Source organism: Hylaeus volcanicus, chromosome 1 (genome assembly GCF_026283585.1).
Source record: "Hylaeus volcanicus isolate JK05 chromosome 1, UHH_iyHylVolc1.0_haploid, whole genome shotgun sequence".
In the NCBI taxonomy this organism is placed as follows: Eukaryota; Metazoa; Arthropoda; class Insecta; order Hymenoptera; family Colletidae; genus Hylaeus; species Hylaeus volcanicus.
Genome location: NC_071976.1, coordinates 19,163,353 through 19,181,486, shown reverse-complemented (window position 1 = coordinate 19,181,486; position 18,134 = coordinate 19,163,353). Strand labels below are relative to the sequence as shown.

The 18,134-nt window shown below is 34.2% G+C and overlaps 1 protein-coding gene across 3 annotated transcripts in view; it reads right to left on the bottom strand.

Annotated features, from left to right (window-relative positions):
* LOC128883069 (semaphorin-1A-like) overlaps positions 1-18,134 on the bottom strand; it is a 582,486-nt gene that overhangs the window by 99,866 nt on the left and 464,486 nt on the right. The gene's annotated exons all lie outside the window — the stretch shown is intronic.

The window sequence follows — 18,134 nt, the reverse complement described above, 5'->3', positions numbered from 1 at the left end:
TTCGCACTCCACGACAAGCGAACGCGAATCACTCGCATTTGCAGAATCAAGTACGAATATCAGTGTACAGATTGTTTGTTCGTTACTCAAATGAATAGCGCATCATTAGCAACCATTGATACTCTGCGAGGATTAGAAGATTATGTTGTTTCAACGTATAGTCTTCTTTGCGAATTATTTCCTTTTTTTGGAATCTTTGATATTCTTCCTGAAAATTGTCACCATTTTGTGAATGTTGATTTTTTTGAAAAATATTTTAGTTCACACCAAATCTACATGCAGATTAAAAATTCCTTTGGTTTTTGTGCTCTAGGTACAGAGTTTATTGGATAAGAACTGTTAATGTCTAGTTGGTATTAGTTTCATTCAATATCAATAATTCATATGCGTATAAAAATATAATAAATATACGTATGCATAGACTTTGGAATTAATCTCTTTTTAATAGTTGTCATCAGAAAATTCGTAAAAACGGATGTTTTTCTAAACTACAAAGTAGAAAGGACCCTTGAGCCTTTATTTACTGGATTTTTCAACAATTTTTAAAATCATGGTGTCTATCTTGGTCTTATATCATCTTATAGAGCTCTAAGCTTCCAAATGAAAAAAAGCTTGTGCTGCCATTCAACAATTAAAAACGAACTTCATAGAAGTGGACTTGAAAGTCACAATAGTTTTCAAAACGTTTAATTAGTACAGTACCATGAGAAAATTGACTGGACTTATAAGTAAATAAAGGGTTAAATTAATTGAAAATTGTTTAAAAAAAAACACAGGTATTTATATAATTTGCGAAATTAACAAGAAAAAACATAAATCGATAGAAATATAGAATAAGTATTCGTACAACTGTTTAATTTTTAAAACTTCACAAAAAAAAACCGAAATTTACATTAATTTATGAATAACTAATACTTCGTGGGATTTTCTTTTGATTTTATAATCACTGCTACTCTTTTAGGCATTAAATTACCTAAATGTCGATGTTATTCAGAGTGGGATGTTCTTCCATTTCTCTGTTAGAGCTATTTTTAAAACTACTTTACTGGAAATTGAATGTTATCTAATTCGTACGGAGCAATAAACTAATGTATTTACGTTACAAACTCTACTATAAATGGTTCGTCATAAGAATCGTACAAATACTTATTGCTTCTACATTTCTACCAATTTTTCGTATATTCTTGTTAATTTCGCGAATTATATAAAGTAGTAATTGTTGTTTGGATATACTTACGTATTCTATAGATTTCTAAGAATATGTAGAATATCATTGATTATAAAAAAAGAATTTAAGAAACCACAATTTCACACAAAAGTTTTTTGAGGAAATTGATCGGTGTACGAATACATTTTACACCCACTGTAAATATTGTACATAATTTCCAACATTATAAATAACGAAAAAGTAACACTCATTTCCATATTGGCGTGATGAAGACATGACAGATATTAACGACTAAGGTCCTGACGAAGGTTACCTGGTTTTTTTAGTTATTTAACGAGCATGCGTCGAATCTTTGAAAACTTAAGAAACATTTCTCGTATCGTCGTAATCAGAGGCGATCAAGCGACCTGTTGGATCGGGGCAGTCTGTATGTGAAAAACACCATTTAGTCGAGAATGAGCAGTCTCCGGCGATCGCGGGAGCAATTAAGAAAGTATTTTCAGCACGGCGCACGGTCAAAAATCAAACGTCGTTCACCCTGACTGGAAATTCCGGATTTCCTTGCGCGGACCGACAATCGCTCGAGGCGAGCGTGAAAAGATCCAGTGTATATACGAAATAACGCGTGGCAAAGTGGAAGGGCGGCTGAAAATCACGATGAAGAGGGCGGCGGAGGTCGGGGAGGATACTGCAGCTGCATACTATCGAAGTAGAAATCCTTGAACAAACTATCCAAACCCCACCCCTTCTCGCGCCGTTTCTCATGGTTGCATCTATACCCGAGCGTTTCGTGCTATCTTTTTACGTCTCCTCATGGTCGACCCACAAACTGACCCAATATTTGGCAGTACAGGATTACGTACTAGGCTGTCTCATGAAAAAAATGTTATTCTTCGCACGCTATTTTTTGGGTGTGCAATTTCTTAGTGGCGATACAATAAATTTGTAATTGTTTGGTAGACTGGTTTCATTTGTAGCATGGTCACTTCACGTGTTTGTATTAGGTTGTCCGAAAAGTTTCTTCCGTGACTTGCACTCAATTATTTTCTGTGGCAGTGTTTACAGTGGGTGTAGAATGTATTCGTACACCGATCAATTTCCCAAAATACTTTTTTATTAAATTGTAGTTTCTTGACTTTTTTTTTTACAATCAATGATATTTTACATATTCTCGGAAATCTTTGACATAGATATAGCCCAAACAACATTTACTAGTTAATATAATTTGTGAAATTAACAGAAAAATGCGAAAAGTGGGTAAAAGTATAGAAGCAATAAGTATTTGTACGATTCTTATGACTAGACTGCGGAAGTTTATGCACGATAAATATGTAACATGCATATGCAAAATATGCATGAAAAATTTGAATAAAATGTAGTATAATAAGTAATATATTAGTATGTTACGGAATATTCGCTATGTTCACATATATAAAATACTTTTCACAATTATTCTGGTGTATTATAATTCGCATTTTTTCCCATTTTAATGGTGTTAGTTGGTGGCGTTTGTCTGTCAAAATTAATTTATACGCGGAGAACGATCGCTCTACGTCACACGAAGTAATCGGTGCGTATTTAAATTTACACCAACATTGTTCCGGCACACTTATTGGTCCTTGAATGCTCTCGTTATTTAAAATACTAGAAAGCTTTCGATACTGTAGAAAATCCTACATTCTTTTCTAAAGTTCTTTTACATTTTTAAAAAGATATGCAATATATTATTGCAATATATTATTGCATATGATTTTAAACATAAATGTGCAAGATAAAAAATGGATTTTTATAGTACTCTAATTTCAAAACAAATTTCTGTCTAGGTCCCATTCTTTTAACTATTTCCTATAAAAATATGCATTTGCATAAACTTCCGCAGTCTACTTATCGAACCATTTACAGTAGAGTTTGTAACGTAAACACATTAGTTTATTGCTCCGTGCGAATTAGAAAACATCAAATTTCCAGAAAATTACTTTTAAAAATGGCTGTAATAGAGGAATTGAAGAAAATCCCACTTCGAATACCTAATAATTTAGTTAATGTAACGCTTAGATGAGTCGCAATAATTATAAAATCAAAAGGAAATCCTACGAAGGAAGTATTATATACTTATAAATTAATGTAAATTTCTTTTTTTTTTTAATCAAGTTTTAAACCTTAAACAGTTGTGCGAATACTTATTGCTTCAATATTTCTATCGTAATTATTATTTTTTATTTTTTGTTAATTTCGTAACTTACATAAATAGCTATTTTTTGTACTCTATTTATTCTAGAGATTTCCGAGAATATGTAGAATGTCATTGTTTATAAAAAATAAGTTAATAAATTACAATTTTACATAGTTTTTTTGGAAATTGATCGGTGTACGAATACTTTCTACACCCACTGTACATAAATAGACAACCTAATTTCTTTGATGTTAATATTGTATAACAGTAATGGAGCAAAATGAATCGTACGCAATTTAATAATGAAACTTTTGGGACAACCTAATATATCATTCCAATATATATATTTTCATCGAATTTTTTCATCGATGTATTAATTAGACACTCTTGAAATAAATAATGTGATGAAAGTGCTGCAAATATTTTTTATCGATAACTCAACGTGTTGCAATTGATCCTGATGAAGTTTAGATGTGACTAACAGTATGAACTATTTTATTACGACACGAAGATGCTTATAAATGCTTATAAACATTTAGATTTATTTACTACGACTCGTAATTATGAGAATAATTATATTGCATCTCTTATCGTAAAGGTCTCATTGACTAAAAATATTATATTTACGCCAATAAAAATTATGTTCATGAAATTTTATTATCTAATTGAATAAAACATACATCTTTATAAATATATTACACCTCCTATTTCTAATTATTCTAGATTATTTTTTTTAAATTGTCCTCTGTTCTCTTTTCTTATGATACAAGGTAGGTAACTTTGTCTATAGGTTAATTGTTAATATATTAAAGAGTACATTTTTTACGCAAACAATTTTTTTGGTAACTTGTTTGAAGTATCATTATAAAATAATAAAAAATTTAGACATATCTATTAAGCCATGTAATTTTTAAAAATTGCTAATAAATGTACGTTTCAACTACTTGATTGATAGTAGAGAATGATTATATTAATACTCAAAGTGCTGGAACTATCAAAATTTTGACTACTTTTTACCCGCACTACTACCTTTACCACTTTCCTTTCCTTTCCTCTTCTTTGATAATTTCGAACGACCGAGCCACGGTAAGTAAATCTTATCAGTGGCTAGTTCGTGGATCCACTTTTCCACGAGAGCAACGAACAATGGCTGATCTCGTTATGGTGCATTATCCAAGATCGTATTTTGTTTCTGGCAGCCTACAAGTCCGTGGACGGTCCCATGGCTTCTCGGCGTTTCCTTTTGTCCTTTTCGCTTACCCTGCATACCTTGCCTTTATCATCTTAATATCCTTATATTACTTACTTCAGTCGCTCCTCTGCCCCGTGCTCTGCCTTTTCCGTTACAATGTCCCGGTGAAGTATCAATAAATTACTTGAAAATTTATTCCGATACTTTTCCGCGACCCAGAAATTCTCTCTACCGTGAAATCTAATTTTGTCCCGTAGTTTCACGTAGCCGAAGTGTATCTCGAGGTAAAGGAAATAAATCAATTTTTCCAGTTAGTGTTTCCTAGCTTCCTCCATCGTACCTCTCCCATTTTTCCTTTACTTTCTTGCCGTATAACAAACAACGATTTTACGTCAGCATGTTATGTGAAACTTTTTTAATAGTTCAACTCCTTAATTAAAAATCTATGGTGGTGCAAATAACTTTGCGTTCAGACGATCATTCATGCTTTTGGATTATATTTTCTAATAAAACACAAATGTTATAGTATTCTATATTTACCCTTTGACTCGAGAAATGGGCTCAGAAAAATGTTTGTTACTCGCTAATTCAATTTTAAAAAAAACATCAACTTACAGGGGATGATGAGACAAAACTTTTTTATATTTACAGTTTATTCACTGGATGCTTTGTTTCGAAAATAAAAATTCAAAAGTTAGAAGTTCGTTGCAAAAATTGAATTTCGGCACAGAGGTCTTTTGAATTTTCAATTGTTATCCTTGAAACTAAACGTCGTATGAATAAACTATACATATAAAGAAGTTTTGTTTTATCATTCTCTATAAGGTTAAAATACCATTTTTTAGTTTATACGCCACTTTATTAACAATTTTCAAAATTTTGTGAATATCTTATCGCCGGTACATTCAAAATGTAATTATAAAGAAGGTGATATTTTACTTTTTTGTTTCAGATCATCAAGTACGATCAAATCTTGCTCACCCAATGACTCTTCTACTTTTAAGTGGTCTCGTTAAAAAGCGCCGTCTAGGAATATCCACATATCGAAACATTGTGATAAAATCAAAAATTAATGTTAAAGCGTCGATCTACCAAATAAAAAAAAAAATTATCATAATTGCACGAGTACTTTTCCTACAAAAAATTCTTGAAAATTGCCTTGAAAATTAAACGTTACACAGGTGGACCCCCTTAATCTTTCCCTCCCTCCAAGGACGTGTTCTGTCTCTTCTGTCGTAACCCAAACGACGGCAAGTCTCGAACCTAGACTAAGAGTTCAAGAAAATCAATTAGATCTCCGGAAGAGGATGCCGCGTCTTGCCACGGACGGATTGAAATCTGCCGAATCCGCAAATGGGATTGTCCAATTAAATTTGATTTACACGTTATCCGTGCTCGATGCCTAATTAATTCTCAAGCTCCGCCGTGATTTCTTGCCCGTACTTTCCTCGCGACTGCGAGCGAACCAATTAAGCCGCCGAATACAGATTTCGGTAGAGTGTGATTTAGGAACAGCCGCCACTCTCTGTGTACACCCTCTCTGTCCCCTCCTCTGTCCATCCACCCGCCCAGCCACCTTCTCGACCGGCTGGGTTTTTGTACTAATTAGAATACGTCTGGAGATCCTGGTTCCCGGTTCCGTTCGCCGCTTACGAGTTACAACCGCCCCCCCCCCCCCAAAAACTTTTGACCGCAAAATCGCGCTGCATATTCATCAGGTAATACGATTTCACAGTTTCGAGCCTCGAGCCGCTCGGTTTTACGCTCTAACCCGCGGATAAATTCGACACCGGGACCATCGCTCTAATCCCGCGCTATTCGGCCGAGGAAACTTTTTTCTGGGGCACTGCATACATTCCGTGCCCGTGTTCCGACTTTACTTTGACGAGGGCTTGGCGCCAGCGCCACGGATCACACGGGAACCCTCCTCTGCCGACCGGGTATTTGAAAGGGTAACGATCCTCGGCTATCGAAAAAGTTAGCCGTTCTGTTTGAACTTCTACCCGCGAAAAGGACAACCGATCACTTGAGTCTGCCCGCTCCAGCCAACGAGCGTTCGCCAACGACCAACTGCCAAAGAGGGAAACGTTTCCTTTTTCTGTGTTTTGCAGCGAGAGCAAAGTGCCTCGGCGCTGTTGGGGGAGGAAAACTTCTTACCGAAGTTTCTTTTTAGGGTTTCGCGGTTATTTTGAGAAGCAATTAGTCTGGAACGCACGCTGAACCAGAATAACGACTTGGTTATTATCGATGATATTAATTAATAGAGAAAAGTACCCGAAGCTGGAGTCTCAACTTATTTTTTTAAATAGTCGCTGGTAACAATTGGCGACGGGGATAACTACTTCAAAATAATGCTATTAAACAATGGAATTACGTTCGTTCATTTGTTATTCAGTATCGGCGTGGGGCTCGATAATTTCCATATTCGTGATTTATGAAATAATTTCGACGCGTCTTCTCTTCGATATAATTTGATTTTTAAATTAGCCGTTTGACCGCAAAAGCTCAGACAGCTTGGCTGGTCATAGAAAGTCTACATATACACAGGGTGTTCAGCAACTGGTCGCACAAGCGAAAAGAGTGATTCTACATGAAAGAATAAGTCGAAATATAGAATAAAAATTGTTCATTCGAGGCTTTGTTTTCAAGAAAGTAGACTTTGAATTTTCGCTTGACTTTTATTTATGGTGTTATTATTAAATCAAATGTGTATTCTGAAAAAATCACAAGTTGCGAGCAGTCGAAAGAAAGATTATCGTACCCTTTCATATATTAAAACAATCGAATAAGTTAGAAAGCGTTGATAGCAATTTAATTAAAAGAGCAAAAATCCCTGAACTCGAAGATCGAAAATTAATCTATTTAACGCGAAACAACTTCATAATCGATTAAAACGTGCAACGTATTAATTGCGCATAAATATCAACAGCCGAAAACCATACTTCACACATTCATAACGATACGTCGAGAACAAAAAGATCGTATTTCACATTAAAAGCAAAAGCGCATAAAATTCATAAATCGTTCTTCATGAAATTCGATTTATGTTCCTGACTTACCCGGAAATAATGCGCGCTTCCGCGTTTTCGGATGGCGAAAAATGACGATAATCAAAAACCGCACCGCAATCCCGGGGAATTTTAATAAAGCGGCAGCGACAAAAGCGCAATTTCACTATTGAAATTCTCAATAGAAATTACACGGAATAAAAATGTTACAGAAATTTCGCGACTCGGGATTTTAGTGGAACACGGACACTTTTGCTCCAAGTTGCCGACACACGCGCACAATTTCGTTCAGTTAACGCGCTGGAACCGCCGACCGAACCCAGCAGCGAACAATATCAGTGTTCGCGACGTGTAGCGAACATTTTTGCACGGTACATTTACAAACGGGCCACGGTTTTCGTTATAATATTGTCCTCCGTAGAATTTTCGACGTTTCGTGTATCCGCGCGGAATTTATTTCGAACCACGACATATCCTGCGACACGGCGAAAGTTAACAATACTCGTCCAGTAAAAGGAAATTTGGTAATTTTGAATATAAAATGTCCAGAATCCGTCTCCCTTTCACGGAGAAACGCGACCCACGTCCAACGACGAAATATGCATCAATTTTACCCGGCAATGGAATAATTCTCGTCATAAGGTTCGTTCATTACGTATATGTAAATGATACTTCTATTCGGTACTTACGGTGTGGTTTTCTGTTTTTATTGTATATTTATTAAAAGATAGAATAAAGGAAAGAAGATGCTCTACTCTTGTTCGACCGACTGACGCTCGATCTACTGACTACAAACTCCAATTAAAGGCTTCATATTACAACGAAAAGCTTATTATTGGACAATAGATCGATGAATTTGCCTAAACAAGTACTACCACATTATGGATAATAAAATAATTTTTTGGAAAAAGAATTTAACCGACTTCAAAAAAGGTACAGTGAAAAGTATGAAATAATTTCTAGTTAATTTATATGAATACGCACTAGCTCTAGATATAATTGCTTAAAAGTATGGGAACATGCAGTGAAAAGCATGAAATAATTTCTAGCTAATGAATATGAATCTGTACTATCGACCGAGCACTCTACATTACCGACAGAGTAATCTGCATTATCGACCGAACGCTCTACATTATCGACCCAAACACCCTGTATTGGCTTTGAAAACTTATTTTATTTTCAGTCTTCTAGAACTGAAAGTATTAAACGTTGTGAGTTCAAACGTTTCTATAAAATAATGAAATAAAATATAATGGTTTCTAAGGATCTGTTCACTAGTAATTTCTGTGTTGTACTGTATTTTTACTTTAGATTACATGTGGGAATTTTGATGCAAATGGATATTTTGTATTCAAATGAGCACTTACACACAGGTGTGCAAGGCATATGTACTTACATACATAAAGAATACATGCAACTAGGCAGAATATATGAAAAAGAAACAAATGAGTTGTATTCAAAAGATACGAATAACGAATTATAATTGTCCGCTCGAATTATTTAAATAATATAGTAACACTTGAATTATTTTCTAAGTAAACATTTACTTGAAATTATTCTAATAATAAATGTAACGTATATAACAATCAAAAAATAATATAAAAGGTCCTCTAAAACGGGCTTTAGGATTTTTGTTTTTTAATAAAACACAAATGGTATGGAATGTATCCGATTTTTGCATTTTAAATGAAGATATTCATTCTCAAACAAAATAGAAACTCCTTTTGAAAACACTTCATAAAAATAAATGCAATGATGCACAGGTACATGTTGGCAAAACTAAAATGAAACGGTCGATTAGAATTTGACATAACATAAAAATACTGTTAGTAAATGAAATCGATTAGATTACAATGCTAAAACAATTGCATAATAATGGATTGGGGTGATATAGTAGACCTAAAATCCAACTGTTGTAAACGCTCAGCTTTTCAAATTTTTAACAATTTATAACGTTTCTTTCTTTAGTGTAGAATATTTTATATCTATTGATAGTTTTTACGATGGCTACCCAAATTTGAAAACGTTTAATATAAATAATACATTTTATCTTGTAATGATTATATCCAACACTACTAAAAATTACAATTGCTACAACTACAAACCTTATAGTGTTAAATGTAACAGTGCTCTTATTTTGTATTTGTAACATTAGCCTAGTATTCCTGTAATAGGAACCTATAGCGAATCCAGTTACATTCCCGGAGAATACGTTCGACCGTAAATGTACCTCGAAACAAGGTATTCATGGAAAAAGTTTTTCCCAACCCACCTACAACATTTTGTCTGATCTGCGTTCGACATTCGATGTGGACCAATGTAACGAACGGAGTTAAAGTTGAAAATAATGATTCGTCGTGGCGCACACCCTTCTGTTTCGCAACATGCTCCATCCAAATCGACGTTTTAAAAACACAACCACATATGTAGATTCAAACTTACAGAGAAAGAATCGCCGAGCGCGTGCTATTTTTATGGGTCAATGTTTCAGCGGCGTTTGTTTTTTGAGATTGTTTTTACGTTTCGTAAACTGAGAAATAGAAAATCGGCGATCAGTGCGTAACAAATATTTCGAACTGAAACAAACTGACTGCCATTGCGGCGAAATGTTTATTTTAAACACGGGCTGAATGAAACAATAAACAAAAGTAAAAAGAGAATGTAATGGGAAGAATATACTGTTTATTCTCTACGTTTAAATAAATACAAATTTGAATTGTAGAATGAAATTCCTCTGTGTGAACGAACAGAAAGGAGGATATTAAAAAAGTGCATAATAAATTTGTACCCCATCCGACACCTAAAATATTAATGAGGCATCACTCTATAGATTCTGCACTTTAAATTGTGTACAATAACTTACAGCAAATATGATGGGAATTTTTGTACGCTATGGTGCTCGAGCATGTTGTTCACATATTGCAACAGTGTTATGGTACTCCGGATTTGCGCGACATCAAACATCTATACATTTATCTGCCAACTTCCTCAACCGATATTTTATCGAAGAAATATCATCCGAAGATGAAGGGGATGAAATATAATAACAGTTTTTCATATTGAATACACTTGATTCAGTTTTAGAAGTGGGTTACAGTAGGTATAATATTAAACATATTTTGAGGAATATTTGCATCCTAATACGTTATCTCAATGTTGCGTTTTATCGTTATTAATATTTCTTTCCATACTATTTAAATATCGACTTTTCTTTACAAAATAACGTTGGAATTTTAAGTTCCATGCACTCACTTCAAAGTTATGGTCATTTGAAGTCAGGAAGTTACGATTCGTCTTTCAACTTCAACCACATTTTTCAGGACTTCCTCATCACATTTGCTATAAGTTATTGTGCACAATTTGAAGTGCAGAATCTATAGAATAATGGTTCGTAGATGTTTTAGGCGTCAGGCGGTGTACAAATTTGGCACTTTTTTAACATCCTCCTTTAATTTAATTTAATCCAGTATAAAATGTAAAATGTAAAATATGAAATATAAAATATAAAACTTTTAATTTTAAATTTTAAATATAAGATATTAAATATTACATTCGAAACATAAAACATGCAATATGAAACAATTAATATGATATAATGTTTCTACATATTATATTAATTTTTTTCGTTATACAGTGACGAAGTCTTAGTTTCGCGTGAACAAAAAGTTCACGAACATTTCGGAAATAACACTGAGGCGGAAGAATAATTAAAACGGTTATCACTTACGCAAAGACGCGCGTGACGTTAATTCCATCCTGCCAGGTTGTAATAACATCTGGCAGTGCGACTCGCGATCAACGAATCTTCGTAATTGGGTTTTTGAAAAAGTTGAGGTACGTCTATTTTTCAGCGCGAAATTAAATTTTAATTGTTTCGTTTATTATAGATTTTCAATCTAAGAGGAAAATACCCGTCGTTCTATGGCCCTTCAAAGCCTTATAAAATGAAAAATGCTGTATAAAAATAAGTGTGAAAATTAATCCTTTGATGTAAAATGCAACTTTTTAATAAACATCGCGAAGGGATAATAATTATTAATATAGTACTATACATAAATTTGTTTTATGTTTTGTATTTTCTTTAGCACTTATTACCATTTCATATTATTCATATGATTCTAACTTTACTGCTTTTAGTATTAATAATAACGGAATCTAGTAATAATTCTCAATAGCAATTATTATTAATAACTTTGTGCAGAATATTATTCAATTTTTACATTAAGATATACGTTATAATTATTTTAAAAATAGGAGTTTGAAATTTTGCACCATCATTTATGCATATCTTACAAAGTTACGTACAATTACTTGTACAAAAATACTTCATAGTGTTAAAATTATAGGTTGTTCATGCAATCAATATACACAAAGAACTTTCGAAGCTGAAATAGCAAAGTTAGGTTTCTTCTTATAAGTTGTAATGAAATATTTTAAGGCGACCTTTCAAAGAGGAATAACTATAAAGTGCTATAGTTGCGTATCTCACAAATGTAATTAAGTTGTTAAAGTATGTAAAGTTATGTACAACGATAGCAAGCTTTCTCTACGATTCAAAAATACCAATTTTTTAAAATTCTATTCATTATGACTTGGTAATTCATGCCACCATGAGACTAGGAAATTCTCAATAATATATTACGAGGACGCTTACATTTTCTACGCAGCTCGATCCATTTCGATAAAAAATGGCAAAAATACTGTTCAAATATGTACTTCTACTACACGTATCAAATATTTATATGAAATGCTCAGTGCGGTCAAAAAAAAAAAAAAAAAAAAAAAAATTCGCAAGCATTCATTTCAATCCGAAAGATGATTTTCTCCGTTTAACACCGTGTATATTTCGCCATATACAAATAGGTGAAAAGAGCATTTAATTTTTCCCCGAAGATGAGAGAAACAGGATATCTGAAAGGCGCTCTTTTCAATTTCTCTCTGTCGGTGGCAGCTTTGCTTTAACCCGCGGATTAACCCATAAGCAGTTAGCGTGTACACCAGAAGATACCTGGTCACGTCTGCTCGCGCACACCGGGCACGAATTAGCAGTTAATCAAGCGATTCGCGCAGAAGAAAACGGACCTGTATCCTTCTAATGTCACGTACGTCGTTCTGTTCTCGTTAAACGGGACAGAAAACGTGTTTAAGCTCACGGAGACGAAGAGCCGCGCTATTATAATTAGAACTGTTACGGTACCGCGGATAAAATTTCAATTTTTATGCAAACCCTCGCGCCGTTTAATTACCTTTAAGCTTCGACAAACCTCGCAAGCTAAACACTTTACGATGCACCGTTAATACGCGAATCGAAAACTCCATTCAGCGCTGTGCGCCACAGCTGCTTTCCATTCCTGCCAAGAATAAAACTACAGCGGCTCGAGCTCGATATTATCCGCCATCCTTTTGTCGTTGCAGCGTACGATTACTATCGCAATAAATGGAAGACGATTAACGTGGAGAAATGAAAAAAAATATTAATTATACGGTTGATTATCAGAGCAATTCCAGAATATTATTTTATGTTTTGGTTCAGCAGGTTTCTATGTCGAATGAACGATACACGAGTTTGCATTGTTAAATCAAAATACATATATTATTTTATTAATAACATTTTCAATAGCACATTGCACGTGAGAAGAAACATAAACGAGAAATTCAATGTGGCCAATGTTCTAGAACTAAAAACAAACAAAAATCGGACGCGCAGTCAAAGCTGTTTACATACTCTGGCGCGTGATTTAAATGCGCCAACATTTTATTTATTGATTATTTTGGAAAGAATTTAAAAAGTATAACTGCTCCCACTAAAACGGGTTGATATTGGGAGATTTTTATTAGAATAGAAGTTTTATCGGAATTAATAGTTATTAATTTAATAGTTATTAAAAAGCTATTTGAATGCTGTAACTTACATCCCCAAATAGTTATGTAAATTTGATATCTCTTGAAATCCCACAGAATATGCCATTCTTTAGAAATTGATATAAGAGCTATTATACCTTAAGGTAGAATCTACCAATTAAAATCATCCTTAACAAGTAAAATGTTGCAGTAGTGTTTTTGCCGACACTAGTGACTAAAAAATGATTCCATCTATACTGTCAATTAATAACCAAAATTTTCGAACAATCCTCATTTTGATAGTTAATATTGCATTTGTCTTTACAAGTCATCGTTATATGTGAGTTGCGTTAAATTTTTAAAAAAGAATTTAGAAAGTAAGCTCATTTACTTGATATTATCTTTTAATTAAGAGTTGATTGATAATAACACCTCATTTAGTTGTACTGCTGTGATAATTTCATCCAAAAGATTATTGTCTTTAGCACGTTTCATCTTAATTCTTGTAAAATTATTTCCAAGAATTTCTTGCGTTCTTTTTATACCAACGTTTATTTGCGTTACAACAATGGATTATTTCTTTAACGACAACTGCAGTATTAATTAAGACAAATTGTTACCAGTTGAGAAAAGATAAAGATAAGACGACCACCGATCGTCAGCAGTCAGAAGGTAAAGAAAACGGAAACAAAGAAACAGGAAACTTTACAGGATAAAGAAACAAACGTTATTTACTTTCTTCTTTATTTTCAGTTGTTGGGTATATTTAATGTTTTGTTTAGCTGATTTGTTTGCAGAGTTCAATTCTAGTGACTCTATCATGAATGGAGAAAAATGTATTTAATATTTTTTATACGAAATTTAATAATCTTTATTTTATGTAACCATCATAATTTCAATAGTATCGATGATTATCAAGATAAAAGCAAAACGCAGTGATGATGTATTATTTGTTTATAGTAAAGGCTTGAAAGGTAAACACTTAGGTAAAGGTAAGGTAAGGTAAAGGTAAACACTTTATAGTACATTCTGTTTAAGAGGCGCGAAAATTTTCACCGTAAGAGATTATCTTCACAATATCTTAGAATTGCTGGCTTCGTTCTAGGAGAGGAAGATAACAGCGAACAAGCCTTGAGCTTTGAGGGGGGATAAGAGCTATTGTATTTCTGACATCTCGACGTCTAAAAGGCATGGGCTTGTACGCTTAGATAGGATTTACTGAATATTCATAAGCCATGTATGGACAATATACGTATACATCTATCTAAACTATTGTTTTCAAATTATATACATATTTTCCCATTTTTTAATTTTAAATTTTAGTGACGCTTTAGTAGTAATTTATACAAAATTTTAAATAAGAAGATATATGCATAATAAAAGCTCTATTTACATTAAAGAACCCATAATTTATTATACCGATACCATTAAGTGTGACATTTCCAATGTATTCCACACACATATTCAACAGTCCTCATTTTTAAATAATGGTGCAATGTCTTTGGTAACTAATGTATGCGGCAAGTTTTAAACTTATTAAATATTATTCCGCCATTTCAAAAAATCTATCCTAAGCAGACCAGATTCGCGCGTTTTCCTCTAAATCCCTTCCAAAAATCAAGATCGTTGATTTCGTGTAATTGTACAAAAGGATTACGCTACAACTCGAAAATAATGAATTATGAACATACCGTGTACGTCTAGTGCGTGATGTTCTAAATTCATTAAGGCAAAACGTTCTAAAATTAATAAAGAACGGCTGGCAGATACGCGCGCAAAATAAACGATGTTCTGTATAAAACGAATGTATAATTCCTCGAACGCAGTCCTCTCCCTCTCTCTTTCTTTCTCACTTTCTCTCTTTCTCTCTACCCCCTTCTTTTGTTTTCTCCAGTTGAAGCTGCATACATTTTTTAAATTAATTACTTTATCTTGTGCATATGCATGAAGCCAGGAGTTTAAGCAAGTCCCACTTGGTATGCATAACACCGATAATTTCAAACTTCATTTGTACTCGAGTTTTCCGTGGCAGTGCAACGGCCTACGAGATGCGCGCATATTTCACGTTTTCCGGTGAATTTATTTGAAGCAGAGAGTATCGACCGATGGGAAATTGAAAAATGCAGATCGCTTTCCCTCAACCTCGTGACGAGGAAGCCAATGCGCAGAACCGTGGTATCTTTGTTCATTGTACCTAGGGGGGAGAGGTGTGTTTTGCATTGCGAATACGTAATAGTTTCACCGAACGTTCCGTGCTCGAATCGCGAATACCGTTGTGTCACGTAACAGATGAAAAAAAAAGACAGAATATGTAATACGGTACTTTTTTAATTAAGAATAACAAATGACGTCGAGCAGCCTACTTATCTATACCTTTGACGAATTATACCGATGGATTTTAATTTAATTTACGGAACGTATACTGTAAGTATGGAATGAATTTGTCGTGTCTTGTTTTTTTTTTGTACAAAATTTAGTAAGCTTGCTTGATGTATTTATCATAATTTCAAGAGTGTCGATGGTTATCGAGATGAAAACGAAAAACTCTGATGGTGTTTAAGGACTCTGACGTGAAAGAATATATTCAAGACACTATATTTTTCTCATAAGCTATTTACGAATATACAGGGTGTCCACGCTAAAGTGTTTATATGTAAATTGCAGGATACAATAGGCTCTATATTGTGGCGTAAACGAAAATTTGTTTATATTATGAATTTAAAAGATATGATGGTGAAGTTTCGTTTTTTAAATGGAATTATATATTTTTGGAGGATCATGCGATAGTGCTTTTCAAGACGTTTGAGGATACGGCATATTTAGACCGTGATGAACAATACTTTCCATGTTTCTTACTGTTCGGGTCTGCCGTTCCGAGCGTAGATCCACGTTAATAGATTAAAAAATAATGTCAAGAATATGAAAGCTTCTCTTACTGATACTGATGGAATTTGTTATCAATTTTATGAAAAAAAAATTACAAATTAAACAATGAAATTTATTAGTGGTATGCTATTACTGGTAATTAGAAAAAATGGGCAAATTTCTTACACGGATAAAAATATGGAATCCCCAAAAAAATCAAAAAAGAAAATCAAGCAATTTGAATTTGAATCATATCGCTAAATATTTCACAACTAAAAAATAAAAAAGGAACCGCTGAATCCAATAAACGTCACGAATGAATTGCTACACGTTACTTTACGCTTTTATTCGAATAAAATTTGTTCCTCACTGATTGTTACTCTGAAGATGAGTTACGTTCGCGAGATTGTGTCAAGATCTCGAAGTTACTATTTTACAGTGAAATATCATGTACAGGACGTGAATGATGCTGCCATAACTAGAGATTGCCCGTAAAATATCTATTTGCTGGATCTAATGAGTTGTGACTTCTCAGTCTGTACATGTAGTTTATGGTATGTAATATGCCTAAGGTGAGAGGATTCTAATGATTCAATAGAAGTGCATGATAGAGGTAGGTAGATTAGATCTTTGATTATGGTCATCCTTGCATCATAATGAATTACATCGTCGATTAGTTATCAAGGATGGTACAAACACGTCTTACAATCAACGTTTTAAATTGAACTTGTTGCAGGATTTCAGTATCAACATTTCAGGTTCCAATTTAACTTCTTTGATTGATACAGTTGTGCTTGTTGTCAATTTCATTTTTCAAAGTTTACAGACCCCATACTGTCGTTTAAAATACAGCATTAAAGTAAGCAATATGTTTTATTTTGTAAGTCATTTATTAACTCTTTTGAGAAACGCAGTGTCCCTCAACTCTAGATTTATTTTTGTTACGTTTATTATTAAATAAACCAACACTCAAACGGTTAAAGGAACATCGTATGAACGAGGTCTGACGGAATTGTTCCTGGCTATACAGTATGTATAACTAACCGCAGAACAAGATCGCTAGGCGTTGGCATCGTGTTCCAATAAGGATGTCACGTCGACTGATTGTTCCATCCGGTGGCGGAAAGCCGCGTGGCGTTTTTCAATTTCTCCGCTGCGACAGCTGGCTTTAACCCTTCGGCCTGAAACTCGCGATGGTCATCACCGCCTCCCGTTGAAAAGTTTCCTCAGCGCAAACTTCCGTCGCTTCACAGTTTCGGTGCGGAAACTTTCCTAATTCCAGGGGGCGAGAAGTGGCGAGGCGAGAAGAAAAGCGGCAAACGCAAGAATAACGATATGGAAACGTTCGACCGCTTTTCAGCCGAATGTACGATTCGCGTTTGCAAACCGGATCATATGTACCCGCGGATATATGCGAAAGCACACGTACAGACGTACACGTACGCTTAGCCAGCGCACTAGGAGAATATACACAAGCCCCGTATTCCGTGATGGAAACGGTACGATTCGACATATATACATATGCAATAAGCTGCGCGGTTATACACACGCCGAAATCGGAATACGATTTAGACGGGACCGAAGATGTTCGCCTTTTCTAATTTAATTCCTGTCAAGGTCTACGACCCCGGTAGCTGATACTTTTCCAGCTTACCGACGAGGAATTCTGCAATACAGGGTTTCTCAACTGTTTTGAATTTGGATTCCTTCTCTAGTCTGTTCATCTTTTTCAGAAGAAGATTTGCTCTGCTCCGGCTTAGCAGTTGCATATTTTGTTGCCAATCAATTTCACATATTTGTATTTTAAGAAACTGATACTGGTTTGCACAGAGATATTAATATTATTTAAGTAGAAACTCAAATTTCAAGTGCTGATGAATTTCATTA